The following is a 15,927-nucleotide window of genomic DNA, read 5'->3' as shown; positions in this document are numbered from 1 at the left end:
CCTTACATAGGCTAGTCTTTTAGTACCTTGAAATAATGGGTCAAGAGTCGTCAGAATCCCTCTCGCCCCCAGAATCACACTCATCTAATGTTTGAAGCATTTCCAAAGCCTCTTGAGCAGAAAATCTCCTGCTAGAAGCCATTTGTAGGATGCCAAAAATCTCCTTCTCAGACAGTGTGCTAGAGTGGCGGTTGCTAGGCAACGCTCGCGTGTATACTCAGCCGTGGGAAAAAAAACTATCAAAGTAAATAATAGGGCCGTCAAAATAGCAGCTGTGGTCGTTAGAGATAGAAATACTTAGATCTTTTATTTATTTTGTTATTTATTAAAAATAGAGACATAGGAATATAGACAAAGGTTTAGAAAAAGTCAGGATGCCAGGAAGATAAAAGTTTTAATAAACCAGAGTTATGGCATGTCAAACTTTCAAAACTGACAAATTGACGGCCCTGAGAGTTCTAGTGTTAAAAGTTTTATAATTGTGCACACCTTGGGTTTTTCGGGTGTACATACTTTTTCAGAATTTCACATTTTTGTTTAATCTTTGTTCAGTAAATGATAACAATTACATCAGTGATTTCATACACATGAATTTAGATGTAGATAACAGTAGAATCCTTTAAGGATCATTTAAAGGTTATAATCCTACAATTGACAGAGGGTGTAGCATCTTTTTACCAGACTTTATACTCTCACTTATACAACAATACAGGAAATGTTTCAGTGTATCATTGTCTATTGAAGAAAAAGACAAAATGCCAAAGCAGTGGTTGGAAAAAAACAATGTACTTTCCAATATTTTTTTACCTTGAAGAACCATCTTTACAGCAAAACCATAAAGTAATCACCCTCTGTCTGACTTTATCTGATTTTTCACAAGTTGTAGAGGAACTCATTTCTGTTTCTATGTAGTTATGAATGCACAACTGCCCCAAAGTCCTGCCATGGCATTTGGATTGGGTTAAGGTCTGTGCATTAATAAGGCCATTGTACCACCTTGATTTCTTTTTTATTTCAGCCACTGTGTTGTAGATTTGCTGCTGTGATGGGTAAATTGTCCTTTTGCATTAACACATTTCCGAGAGCTTCACCTCCCAGACTGAAGGTCCAGGCCTAAATCATCAGACCAGAATGTTGAACTTTGCATTAAAAGCAGTTTCACAGCATCCCTCTAGATGTGATTTTGGCGTTTTTGTAATCTAAGACAAGAAACTTTCCAAGCTAGCCATTATTGTTTAGTCCCTACTGGGAAAAAAAACATAATTTAAATTTCTAACAGAGATAGGAGGAGACTGAGACATTACTTTTTGGTTTATTGTGTGTCTACACTGAGTCAAACAGAATTTGACTTCAGTGTGATGTTGGTTTAGTTTATTGATAGAGACAGTACACATTAGTGACATTTGCTGTAAATGCACTAGCTATCCCAAAAAGCTGAATATCCACTCCGACATTATTGTCTATGGACTAAATGCTAAGTGTAAATAAACTATTTCAAGGTAGAATGTGTCAATTTAGAGGGACATTTGTTTTAAAACCCCATTTACAGTGGTATAATACAATTTTTATTTAGTCATGCACTATAATAATAATTTTTCTTCAACACCCCTCCCATTGATAATTTATCAAATACAGTATATTTATAATAACTGCTACAACAAACGGTTTTAAAATTATGAACGCCCTCAAACTAATATTTAAGTTGGTAATGTTTGTCAACTCTTGACTGCAAATTGTTGCCAAATCTAATTTAGTTTGAGGTCAACTGTTGTCTACAGCTCTCTTGAGGTGAGCCCACAATCTTGCTGTCAAATTTAGTTCTGGACTCTGACTTTCTCATTCCAAAACTTTAATGTTCCTGTCATAAAGTAATTATTTTGTTGTTTTGGAAGTGTGTTTAAATTTCCAGTGAACCTACAAAACAAGATCTTCATCTTCTGCTTTTTAGCGGACACCAGAATGTTCTAAATTACTGCTGATTGGTATGCAGAATTGTTCATGTTTTCATCCACCTCAACAAAAAGTCTCGTTCCATCTGTAAAAAAATAAACCGAAAGAATAATGCTGAGGAGGATAATAAAGAGGAGGTATAACATGCTTGTCCACAAAGTTGAGGGAGATTTCAGCAAGGTCTGGATGCTTTCTTATTCTTTGTAAGTACTTGGTTGTGGCTGACTTCCTTGCGGTCTCATCAAGGTTGCCGATTGCTTGTAGGATCCCAACCTATTATGTAGATGTCTTCAGCATCAGCAGTTTCACCTTCTGGCAGTTCAAATCCTTTGGTAGCATTCACCTTGCCTCTCTTGGATATCATTCGGCCACACCTATGTAGTCACAATGATATTCCAATGTCCTTGCTGTATATCCTGGTTACGTGGATCAGTGACTTGATGTCATCCATGCAGAGGATGTGACTGATGGTGGCTTCATTTTGAAATCCGTATCTATTGCTGCTCTTTGTGATGATCTGACTGAGGGTGTTCAGGCCTATACAGAACAGTAGCAGAGATAGAGCATCCCCTTGATATAGCCTGCACTTAAAGGTATCTTGGACAATTGGCTACAAATTGGCTTTCAGAGTTTTCTTCTGCATTCCCATTGAGGTCCTCATGAAGGATCTAAGTGTCCTGTTGATGTTATACAGTTTCAAACACTCCAGGATCCATGCATGTGCTATTTAGGCTTTCTTGTAGTCAATTCATGCAGTGTAGAGGTTCGTATGTCTAGTCATAGCTGACTGCTCTTTCAACCAGTAGCTGTGCTTGGCTCTTCTGGTGTTACTGCCAACCCCTTTCAGGACCCCTGCTCATGTACTAACTTATGAAACCATTGCTGCTATGATTCCTTACAGGAGTTTCCACATAGTTTAGATGTGTGCTATTGGTCAGTTGGATGGGATATTCCATTTGTGGGAGGACTTCATGGTGGGACCCCATTCTGGGTGGGTCCCATGGTATAACAGCTGCCTTCTGTGCACTGCCAGGCCTTTATGGAGACAGTGGTGGGTAGAGTAGTCAAAAACTGTACAGAAGAAAGGAGCATTATATATGGACTCAAGTAAAATTAAAAAGTAGTAAACGTCATTCTTTTTAGCTGGCTGGCTAAAAAGAATGAAGAGGAGGTTTTTCCACTCAGGGTCTTGAGAAAAAATTGAAACAAGTTTTTAGAACTCTTAGAGCTTGAATTGGTCGACTGATAAGTTGTTGAAGGTTCATTCACTATTCTCACCAAAGTCCTTTTAATTCAAATACATTAAAATAAATTATTAGTTTCCCATTGTTCCTCTTTTTTTGTGTTAGCCCCGCTTGTTCCTTATGTTTCTAATTAGTAAGTACCTGTAAATACAGATTAGTTTGTTTAATTTACACTTTAATTAAGGGTATGCCTATTAAACTGAGGATAAATGCCACAATAAATGCTTCAGATTTTCTGAAATGATTAACTGTGGTTTCGTTTTTTTTGAAGTCCAAAAACAATCAACAATTATGGTCAGACAAGCAAGTCTGTTATTTGTTCATGCCTTCAGTATTAGTGTTGTATAACTTTTGGTCAATGAATCATGCCAATAAATGTCCTAATTGCTTCTTTCCCCTTGTCTACCTCGTCCCTCTCCTTATCTTTGCATCCCTTCCCTATGATTAATTATTGCCTCCCAGTTTCAGTCTCTTTTTCTAATCTTACCATTATCTTTTTCTCATCTCATCACTCTCTTCCCATAACCTTTTCCCCTCACTTTACTTTTCACCTCAACTGTCGTTTCCATCTTTTCCTTTCCGCCCCTTATTTTGCAGTGCCCCCATCACTCTCTCCACTTTTCATCTCTTTTGCTCTCCATCGCTCCTTTCAAGGTGATTAATTATTGTTGCCTGATGTGCTGTCTCCTTGCCTTTCTTTAAAAATCATTCTTCCATCTTTTATGAATACCATTGGGGCTTATCTGTGCAAAGCCACTGATAGCTTGGCTTTTATTTTCATTTGCCAAATTGGGGCAATTGATCCAAAGCCCAAAGCCACAGCTGAGAATAACTTATGGTCAAATTAAAAACTATTTAAATCTGCACTCTATCCAACCAACTTGTGGCTATAATGTTTAAATGGGGAATGAAGAATTTAATTTATGATATCATACAAAGTATTTCAGAAGGGAAAAGAAGGTAATAACCTAGGGAGATAGATTTTCACTGGGAAAAATTAAGGACAAACTGTCTGGCTTCACAATTTTTTCATTGTTATATCTGTGACAGAAAATCTTCTCTGTGTTGAGATCATTTAAGAAAACTTTGCAGTTCTCATGCATGAACGATAAGTTAGAAACCAGTGATTAGGTGATGATGAAAGCAGTGGAAATGATTCATCGCTACAAAACAACATTGAAGAAAAGTCCTCTTACAATTTGCAATGAATAACCATGAAGAAATCTGTTGTGATGGAAACAGCATGTTTATTGATTTTGTGTTTTCTTTATTGTAAATTGCATAATTGCCCAATGCCTGCATAGTCAGCCTCTCCAGGTCTCCATCCTTGAGACACATTGTTCTCAATGTTTTACAGTAATGTTAAAATGTGTTTGCCCCCTTTAAGATTCTTCCTGTTTTTTGTAACACAATGTTAATATCAAATATAACTTGAGTAAATATATAATTCTTGCCCTAGTACTGGGGCTGGGGCTTAAGCCCTGAAGGTTTTAAACATCATGAGCTGAAATTACATATTTTTAATTGTTCTTTTAATTGAATTAATTTGGAATTAATGGAGACATGCATTATTGTGTCCATGAGACATGAAAAAAGTTTGTTTTTGTAAATAATTTTTTCTTCAAGGACAAACTGTTTTAAAGAACATGTAATCAATTTAGTCAAGCTTTGACCAGTCATCGTATTTCAATTTTTATACTAGCCACATTTAAAGTGGTCTAAATTGTAAACACGCATTCAAAATTCTGTTTTTCCTAATTAAATAATGGGTTTAGAACACTTCTGCACAAAATTATTTAGTTCGGGTTTGACCAGCATTTCAGATTTTTAGAAATTGAATTTGAATCCTTTAAAAACAGGGTGATATCCCTTTAGTTATGTAATGTTGGAGGCTACAAAGCAAATGCCAACTTTAGCATTATCAGCTATCCATGGTATTCTCATTTTGCATAAAACCCATATCTTGTCTTTCATTTCCTCATCTTTTTTTGCCACATGTGGTTTGACAGTGATGGAGGCTTCAGCAGTTTTCTTAAACATTGATACAGGGTGTGGGGCTAAAACCACAAACCTTCATATTTGGGGCTAAAAATAACAATAGCTCACACTTACTTCACCAGACAGTACATGTTAATAGCAACTGAAGAGCACTTTACAAGAGGCTTCACTTTTACAAGAACAAATTGGGCAATTAAATACTCATTACAACCCTCATAAACAGCCTTATACAATTTCCTACTCCTGACATCAACCCCTCATTTTATCTATTAAGAACCCCATTTTGATAAACAAATAACAAGATCAACAAAGATATTACTCTTCCATTATTTTTTCTAACATATTGAAGTATTTTATAACTAAAGTATACCAATGGCAGAAAACAGTAATGAATTTTAAAGTGGGTTTAGTCCTTACCTAACACATTTTCCCAATTTTCCCATCAGACCTGTCACACAGTTGGTGCTACTATAACTAAAGCACTGGTGAACATAAATCTGCTGTTGAGAACAGCTTTGATGTACAGATAAAACACCTCATCGCTCCTAATATTACTGCACAGTTCTTTTTTAATTTAACCTTCACCTCAGGCAAACTCCCCTCAGATAGAAGACGGCTCAGTGGCTTCCACTGGTGACTCTTTGATGTAAACAGCAATCATCAAGAATCCTGCAGTCAGTTTCAGCCTCTGGAACCTGTCTGTGCTCCTAAAAAAAACAAATGTTTCTAGGTCATGGCAGTTGAGCAGACTATATAGCTTAATGTATCATAACTGCAATTTAACCTGATCTGTACAGGGCTCTTAAAATTCATTCACTAATTATCTGTGCTGATCTTTTCTGTTTTAGGGATGCAAGGGCACTGGAACCTATCTAAATAATTCCCCAACAAGTCAAATGTCCATTAGATTATAATACAAGTCAAGGATGCAGCAAAGCAGCAAGCATTACTTTTATGATAGTTTTCATCCATTTCCAGGTCTGTGCTCTGTTCCACCCTAGTTATTACTACTAATAATAATGTAGACCTTACTGATCTCACAATGGAGAAATTGTCCTCTGGATTCAATCCATCCCTTAGGGAGCAGTGGGCTGCAATTGTGCAGTGTCCTGTAGCATTCAGGGGCTAAGGGTCTTGCTCAGGAACCCAGAGTGGCAGGCTGTGGGATTGGAACCAGGGTGCCTGTGGCCTATCCAGGAGGCAAATGCCCTGCTCTCTAACCACTAGGCCAAATGTAACACAAAATTAAGAGGGATAACTCCCTCTTAATTTTGTGTTACATTTGTGATTTGTGCAACTTGTGTTGTATTTGTGAAAACATTACATGGATATTTTTTTGTTGCTATAACTGCTATCACAGTGTTTCCTATCTTGCCATATATTCTCTCTTCTTACATGTCTTGTAAGCTTGATGCAGTATTACACCCTAATAAAGGCAATCTTAAGTACAATGCCATCCTAAAACCTCAGTGGTTCAAGAATACCAGCCAACAACTTTAGGTTTTTCCCAGTTATTATGCTAATTAAGCATCAAGAGATGCTCAAAGCTTTACTAGTAGAAAACGCTCTATTGAAAAAGTTCCTGATGAAGTGTAGTATCTGAACCTTTCAAAGATTTTTCTACGTATTACATAAATAATTCCACTAAGGTGTGTGTGTGTTTTAACCATAACACCTTATCTGTATTGGTATTTATAAAGCTACCATTTCTAATCACTGCAGTCTGTTAAAGAACTGTTATAAAAGATCCTTACATCTCCTAACTCTCTTTCTTTAAATGTGTGTCTTGGCTGATCTCTTTACGTGACTTCCTTCAGTGTCCACAGCATAATTATAAAAAGCTTAAGCCATCTCCAAATCATCCATCACTGACAAACACATACTACAGTACCTGCAACGCAGGCAGAGCAAGACAGGGACTTCAGTTCACACTCAATCAAGTTGCCTCAAACATTCTTTGGCTAAAAGAAATTTATACTTCCCCAAAACAGCTTTTAACCCAGCAGCATTCATCTGAGCGAACATTTTAAATGTCAAAACAATCAATCAGTCAATCATTAACACAATGGAGCGGCATAGTTAAAGTATATTTGTTGGTAAAATAGTAGGTTGGTAAATGCAAAATAAGTTGGGTCAAGGCTACTTTAGCCTCCAGACAACGACAGGAGGAAAAATTTGTTTTCATTGCACAGAAACGCAAATGTTTCTGAGTCATGAAGAAGTTTCAATTGATTGATCTACAGGTCCTTCTCAAAATATTAGCATATTGTGATAAAGTTCATTATTTTCCATAATGTCATGATGAAAATTTAACATTCATATATTTTAGATTCATTGCACACTAACTGAAATATTTCAGGTCTTTTATTGTCTTAATATGGATGATTTTGGCATACAGCTCATGAAAACCCAAAATTCCTGTCTCACAAAATTAGTATATTTCATCCGACCAATAAAAGAAAAGTGTTTTTAATACATAAAACGTCAACCTTCAAATAATCATGTACAGTTATGCACTCAATACTTGGTCGGGAATCCTTTGGCAGAAATGACTGCTTCAATGCGGCGTAGTATGGAGGCAATCAGCTTGTGGCACTGCTGGGGTCTTATGGAGGCCCAGGATGCTTCGATAGCGGCCTTTAGCTCATCCAGAGTGTTGGGTCTTGAGTCTCTCAACGTTCTCTTCACAATATCCCACAGATTCTCTATGGGGTTCAGGTCAGGAGAGTTGGCAGGCCAATTGAGCACAGTGATACCATGGTCAGTAAACCATTTACCAGTGGTTTTGGCACTGTGAGCAGGTGCAAGGTCGTGCTGAAAAATTAAATCTTCATCTCCATAAAGCTTTTCAGCAGATGGAAGCATGAAGTGCTCCAAAATCTCCTGATAGCTAGCTGCATTGACCCTGCCCTTGATAAAACACAGTGGACCAACACCAGCAGCTGACACGGCATCCCAGACCATCACTGACTGTGGGTACTTGACACTGGACGTCTGGCATTTTGGCATTTCCTTCTCCCCAGTCTTCCTCCAGACTCTGGCACCTTAATTTCCGAATGACATGCAGAATTTGCTTTCATCCGAAAAAAGTACTTTGGACCACTGAGCAACAGTCCAGTGCTGCTTCTCTGTAGCCCAGGTCAGGTGCTTCTGCTGCTGTTTCTGGTTCAAAAGTGGCTTGACCTGGGGAATGCGGCACCTGTAGCCCATTTCCTGCACACGCCTGTGCACGGTGGCTCTGGATGTTTCTACTCCAGACTCAGTCCACTGCTTCCGCAGGTCCCCCAAGGTCTGGAATCGGCCCTTCTCCACAATCTTCCTCAGGGTCCGGTCACCTCTTCTCGTTGTTCAGCGTTTTCTGCCACACTTTTTCCTTCCCACAGACTTCCCACTGAGGTGCCTTGATACAGCACTCTGGGAACAGCCTATTCATTCAGAAATTTCTTTCTGTGTCTTACCCTCTTGCTTGAGGGTGTCAATAGTGGCCTTCTGGACAGCAGTCAGGTCAGCAGTCTTACCCATGATTGGGGTTTTGAGTGATGAACCAGGCTGGGAGTTTTAAAGGCCTCAGGAATCTTTTGCAGGTGTTTAGAGTTAACTCGTTGATTCAGATGATTAGGTTCATAGCTCGTTTAGAGACCCTTTTAATGATATGCTAATTTTGTGAGACAGGAATTTGGGGTTTTCATGAGCTGTATGCCAAAATCATCCATATTAAGACAATAAAAGACCTGAAATATTTCAGTTAGTGTGCAATGAATCTAAAATATATTAATGTTAAATTTTCACCATGACATTATGGAAAATAATGAACTTTATCACAATATGCTAATATTTTGAGAAGGACCTGTATATGAGTTTTCAGTGACCGCACATAAATAATTTTGTTTCCTATCCGGAAATGTACAATTTAGCTTTCAGAACAAACAGATTTAAGCAGTCTAAGGGAAGTGCAGTTGGGAAATTATGTTTTTTAGATTTGCATCTAAACTCCTTTATTTTTAACACATTTTGTTACCTTACAGGCTAACTCTGAACCAAACAAGTATCGTTTAATTTTTGTAATCATAAGTGTAAACGTTTAAGCATCTGATATTTTTCAACTGATAAATCTTTATAATCTTCTGCAACTTAATAGAAGTCCACCTTGGGTAAAGTCAACTGACTGAACATTTTGTCTCATGTGATAGTGCATATCTGTAGACCTCCAAAACTGGACTGTGTAAAGCCACCTGTTTGGTGAAGGATAAAAATAATTAATCTGCACTGAACAGCACAGTTGTCTCCATTATCCAAAAATGGAAGAAATTTGGAGCCAATGCATACTGGGTAATTGGGGAAGAAAGGCCTTGTTCAGAGACAAGACCAATGGCTCAATGGTCACTATGATGGAATTGTAGAAGGCCAATCATTGCTAACACATTTCACCAATCAGGCCTTCATGGTCGAATGCCAAGAGGGAGGTTAAAAACACAATATAAGAAACTTGACCTGATTTGCAAAAGTTCAGTCTGGAGAAAAACAAACAATGCTTATAATCTGACTATAGCCAAATTGATGCTGGGAAGCATGGTATTGGTAGGCTCATGAAGAATCTGATAAATGTTTAAAAAATACCTTGCTCTTCAATACATTATAAAGTCATAGGCATAAATTCTGATGAAAGAATGGATTAACACGCTTTTGACATCATAACATCCATATCTGTCTAAAACCTTGGTTTTGCCCTATTAATATGGGCTACAGTGTAGATTGTGAAAGAAAATACTTTGACTTATAAAATAAGTCTGTAATATCAAAACAGGCTGGAAAAGTGAATGGTGTGTACATACTTTCTGATTGCATTGTAATTGACAATTGGGAAAATTAAAATAACCTTTTAATTCATGGACTAACTCCTCTATCGATTTAGAAACTCTTTGAAAGACCCAGTTCACCCAAACAACAGTTTCATTTTCTTTCCTTACTCCAGCAAACGATCCATCCATCCATCTTCTTATCTTACGTTAACCTTTCTTATCTCTCTTCACATCATTCTACTCGCTCTGTACTAATTCTCCTCTTTTTTAATTAGGATCAGGACAGTCCACAGTTTGGGTTTTTAATCAAAATAGGTCCTTAAATCTAAGCCTACACTGGTGCAAGAGACAACTTCTAATCAGCTTTGGTATAAAGAGGAGCTGGAAACCAGAGTATGATGCCAGATTGACAGCTTTTGTAGCGCGGTAACCAGGCCTATGATTGTTGCGGTTTTTTTTTATTACCTAATTACTGGTTTAACTCCAATCTTGTCCTTACTCCTGCAGAGAACCTCTCCAGAAGGGCTTCCAGGATCTCAGACCGGTTCCCTCCTCTCTGGATTTTAATACAGCCTTTGGGGCCCATCAGTTAGTCTCCCCCGTGCTCCTCTGATCCTCCACCCGGCGTGCTCATCAGTCCACAGTTCTGCTGTCACTGCTCACTCTCCTGTCTATCCACTCTCATACATAGACTCATTCACATTTATTCACTCAACTGCAAGGAATATTGTGATCTTTTTTATTTTATTTTTTTTTTCATGATGCTGTTTCTTCACTAACATTGTTTAACAAACATCTCAGGTCTTCACAAATCAGCTGTTTGGATTAAATTGCACACAGGAGGACTTTTTACTAATTTGGTGGATTTTGGACCAATTAGTTGCACTTGATTTGATTTACGGTGGTTTATCAGGTTGCAAGGTGCTAAATCCCTTTGTACAACACCCAGATCATTATTTATAAAAATGTATAAAGTCATGTAGTTTTTTCATTCAACTTCACAATTGTAAGGGCTTATCTATTAAGCAAAACACAAAGTTTTGGTGTGAGTTATGGTAAAACACATTCTATTTTATTTTTAGAAAAAAATGTCAAATATTCCCTGACATCCTTTGTTCATGCATACTGTTTTCCAGATATAGGGTTGGCCAGCATCAAGAGCCCAAGCAAAACAAAGGACCAGAGAAACAGCCAGAAGACAGACAAAGCAAAGTGTGGACATCAAATAACAGGAATCACAGCTTCAGAGGTAAATTGTCAGAGCAGATCAGCAAGACAAACACAGACAGACAAACGTGTGAGGCTGACATGGTGAAAACAGTGCTGGAGTGACTGGGTATTGAAGAGATAAATGGTTTGTGACACCATGAACAGAGAGTGTAGGGCTACAACAGCACTTTGAGAAAAGTCAACACAGATAGAAGACTTTAAACAAACCCAAACATCTTTTTAAGTGAAAGCCTCTGTAGTTACTTGCATTGACGACAAAAAATCCATACTCCATATTATTTGTTGCTGTGGTTCTCTGAAAGCTCAGCTCCAACCAGTTAAAGCAGAAGCTATCATTTTTCCTAAATATACCTGCCTGATCTGAATTCAATAAAAGATACAAAGTAAAAACTTCCTCAAAATAATAAAATTTCAGATACGAAAATGTATATTAGGAGTGAAAGAAAGAGGTGCAGAAGATACAGAATGTCCAGGGACAGATTTAACCATGTCAGATGGACACTGTGAAACTGCTGATCCTGTTTGTGCGACTTACCTTGCAGTTTTCATTTACTTAAATTTGACTTCAAACTTACAGCATGCCTGACGCCCACACTCTGACTGTTAAGATGTTAGGAAAGAAATGTGACTTGGCATGTAGATCAACTGTGATTCCTTTACTGCCTTGGCACGTCACTTTCCTTTCCTCATCAATATTTCCTTTAAATGCCACAGTGGTCAAACTCTTTCTGTCTTCCTTTCTAGTCTTCTTTGCACTAATGTATACTCCACTCGTTTCTCAGACACCTGTCAGTATCCCGTGTTTATCCACCCCTTCAGCCTATAAACATGTCTGCTTGCCTTACTGTCACACCATATAAACACATGCCTATGATTAAACAGTGCATGTGTGCAACTGCACTGTAGTGTGTGTGTGTGTGTGTGTCACCTCACATCTGTGTTCCTGTTAATGACTTTGACAGCACGAGGAAGACAGTTTGTACATCTTGACCTCAAACAAACACATTCATTGCTCTAAAAGAGCCTTTTTCATGTAAATTGAGACTGGATTACCCAGATATTATCAACCTGGTTTTCAATATTGTTGCCTGTCACTTTTAAAGAAATTTTGAAAGAGATTCAAAGAACATTTAACGTTTAACTTCATGGCCAGTGTAAGCTAGGTTTTATCACTTGTACAGGTCAGTGAGAGTTCAACTGCCTCTCTTATGGTTGGCTGCAATCAGTGAAAGATTTCACCTTGTGGACCATGCACTACCAATGTTGAACAGGTAATCAAAACATGTATACAAACAAAAATACCAAAAACACAAGAATGGAGGGTGGAAATTTTTTGATTGGGAGTGTCAAACTGTAGCTGTTGAGATAAGGGACCCTAAAGCATGCACGAGGCAGGCAATAAAATATTTTAGTGGATGTTAAAGACAATCAAAATCATGACTAGCATGTAAATAAGCTACGTTCAAACATTTTGATGCTGTGTGACAATTAATTTAATCTTGCTAATTTCCATAATCCTGATTTACAATTTTCTGAATCCAGTGTAAATTCTATCATCGGTTAATTTCTCTCCATTAATTACTAGGAGCGCATTTGTTTTGTTTTGTTTTTCTTGTGTTTTTTTGCAACAACCAATCACAGTTCTTAAAAAACAAGGTCACACCTAGCAAAGGGGTCAACCATACCTCCTCACTATAACAGGAATTTCTGTTGTCTCCTTGTTCAGAGCTGCTCTCCACAGCGAAGTGAATCCCTCTTCAGCTAGGAGTCCTTGACAGGAACAATTAGGCAAAGATAGGAGCTCTCTGATCACACTCTCCACAACAGACTTCCAGAAGATATGCAGCATCTTGCTGCAAACATCAGTAGCTTTATATGCTGGGAGGGTGATTACTGAAACATGTAACAGGTGAGACTGATTAACTGAGTGGCAGCAGCTGGGAGGCAGGATGATAGATAAAATGAGTGGGGCCAGACCAGGCTGTCATTCATTGGATATTGTCAATAAATTGATTCAGCATACTTTAATTATAATTTAGTAACATTTTTTTTTTTTTTTTGGTTTATTGTCATCTTATGTATTTGGGAATTCATGTAGGTTTGTGCTCATTTAAAAGTATTATTTCTACAGCTAAAATAAAATCTGTAATTATTAGATTAATACAATTTTAAAGTTTTAAACAAGCAACTGTGTTTCTTAAGAGGACATTTGAACAAGGGTGACCATTAGATGACTCACACATAATCACTTAATTTCTCAGTAGAAAATAAAAAAATATGAATTTGGCTTCTGAAAAAAGAATTTGTCAAAAGATGTGAATAACAAATTTGCGCTTGCTAATGTAGTAGATAAACTGGACACAGAATGCTGGTAGAGAAGGACAGTGTTGGTCCGGCATCTTTGTGTCTTGACTAGGCCATTAACTGGGAGGATGTGGAATCGGACCTGCAAGGTGAGGGGTCAGGAGACTGAAGGCAGAAAAAGTGCTTACAACTGATTTGGCCTAGGTGTAAAAAAACCGAGGTCTAGTCTCGGTTCTCGTGCAGTCCAGTGCAGCGCTGAGGAGAATTTGCTTCAGCCATTGTTTATTTGTATCATTGTCTCTGATACCTGAACACTGGTGACCCTGCCAGTTAGTATGATTATAAACTTGTCATTTCGGCTTCACATGACTTTATAAATAACTGCTTACTACTTGGGATAATAGATAATGTTTCTCATCCCATATGAACTTCTGCCTCAGTCTCAAGCTGTTTTCTTCCTACTGTGGCCTGTGTTTACTTCCACCAATCTTTCCATTGACTCTGATAAACTTCCCTGTCTTTCTTAAAGAAATACCTTCCCACAGCGTTATACTGCCATCCCTGTGTTTTATGGTGGGTAGCTTTCCACTACACAAAAAAAATCACTTACGGTCTCTTACTTGGCTTCTGGCAAAATCAGAATATGACTTCTTCTGGCGTCCTTTCATTCAACATGGCTTTCTTCTTTTCACTCTTCCATAAAGGCCAGATTTGTGTAGTGCACAAATCATTGTTGTTCTGTAAACTGATTCTCCAACCTGAGCTATGGATCTATGCAGCTCTTCCAGTGATACTATGGGCCTCTTGGCTGCATTTTGAATAATCATTTTGTTTCCTGGCATTTCAGTTTTAAACTTTTCCACAACTGTCTCCCTAACCTGTCTGCTGAGTTCCTTGGTCCTCGTGATGCAGTTTGTTCACCAATGTTCTCTAAAAAAAACTCTGAGGGCTTCATAGAGCAGCTGGAGTTTTTTGCTTAAATTGCTTTTATTTTGAGATGTCAAAAAAAGAGGGGGTCATATACAAATGCATGCCACACTTTCCAGATTTGTATCAGTAAACATGTACTCTTTTCTCTCCACTTCCTAATTATGTGCCCCTTGAGCTTTCCAAAGAAAATACATTGAAGTTTTGACAAAATTGTAAGAAAGCTCAAGAGGCATGAATAAACTGTAAACACAATAATGCATTCTACGACCTGATGCTTATAGGCACTTTGAAGTTCCAGGGATGGCATTATTTTTTAACCACAGCTTTTTACCACTGGTTTTGTTGTCTGGCAAAAACAGTTTGTTTCCTCCCTGGAGGATTTGTATGCACACAACACACACATATTCTTGTTAAGTAGTGAGGTACTGAACTAAAATGTCACATCTCTTAGAAAAATGGATCCGCTGTCAGTATTTTGCTGCTTTTTTTAAGGAAAACTGAATCAAATGTGCCAGCTCAGGGTTATACTGAAAGGTTTAATCATTATGTTTTGCATTATACATTTAGAGAATTGACATTTACAGCAGTACAAGCTTTTTATGGATATCAGCATGTGTCAACCGTGTAATGCAAAAAATCTTAAAACTAAAATGATCTAAGAATTGAAACTAACAGATAAAGCAGCTTAAATATGTAATGCTTCAGGTAAAACTATATATTCACACACAGTGTATAAAATCACACATAACTAAACATTTCTTGTTTTAGGTTAGTTAGCAAAGATAAATACTTCTGGTAATCCTAAGTGTCATAAATAATGAACATTTTATATTTTAAAGTTTTCTTCCATTTTCAGAGCTTTGCATGCATTCCCTTAGTATTTGCTAGAATTGCATTTTAATATGTATGACTTGAGTCAAATGTTTTAGCTATCATTCCAGGAGTTTCTCACATGTTGAGACAACATGTGTTGTGAATTGGCGCTATATAAATAAAACTGAATAGAATTGAATTGAATAGTTTGCTGACATTTTGGCCCATTCCTGGGTTACTGGTGTACCTGAGTCAGGACTGTAACCTTTCACCTATCAGCTCTGTCGTAAATTTGTTGGCCACTCCTAAACATTGTCTTTGTTTTTTTTAACCTACATTGTGTCTAATCATGAAATGTTTTACTTCTGATAAGTATTTTGTGCAGTGCACCAGTCCATCCTGCAGGAAAACACCACCAAAACATAATGCCTCCACCTACATACTTCACAGTTAGGATGTTGTTTTCAGGCTTGCTAACTTACACCATTTTCTCCTACAAATTCATTGACAGTCTTTATGGCCGAATACGTTTATTCTAGTTTTAGCAGACTACATGACATGTCTTCGAATAGTAAGGTCTTTTTCTATTTGTTATTTGTAAACAGTAATTTGACTTTTTATGTTGGAGCAATGGCTTCTTCCATGCTGAGTGGCCTTTC

At 37.6% G+C, this 15,927-nt stretch overlaps 1 long non-coding RNA gene across 1 annotated transcript; it reads right to left on the bottom strand.

Annotated features, from left to right (window-relative positions):
• Positions 1-500: 500 nt before the first annotated feature.
• LOC124860851 lies at positions 501-13,034 on the bottom strand. Its single transcript, XR_007036463.1, has 3 exons — positions 12,907-13,034; positions 5,778-5,899; positions 501-2,985 (listed from the first exon to the last, which is right to left on the bottom strand). It is a non-coding gene; the product is annotated as an uncharacterized LOC124860851 (long non-coding RNA).
• Positions 13,035-15,927: the final 2,893 nt, after the last annotated feature.

The sequence above is a fragment of the Girardinichthys multiradiatus genome, chromosome 23 (genome assembly GCF_021462225.1).
Source record: "Girardinichthys multiradiatus isolate DD_20200921_A chromosome 23, DD_fGirMul_XY1, whole genome shotgun sequence".
Classification (NCBI taxonomy): Eukaryota; Metazoa; Chordata; class Actinopteri; order Cyprinodontiformes; family Goodeidae; genus Girardinichthys; species Girardinichthys multiradiatus.
This window is presented reverse-complemented; position numbering and strand designations above follow the sequence as displayed.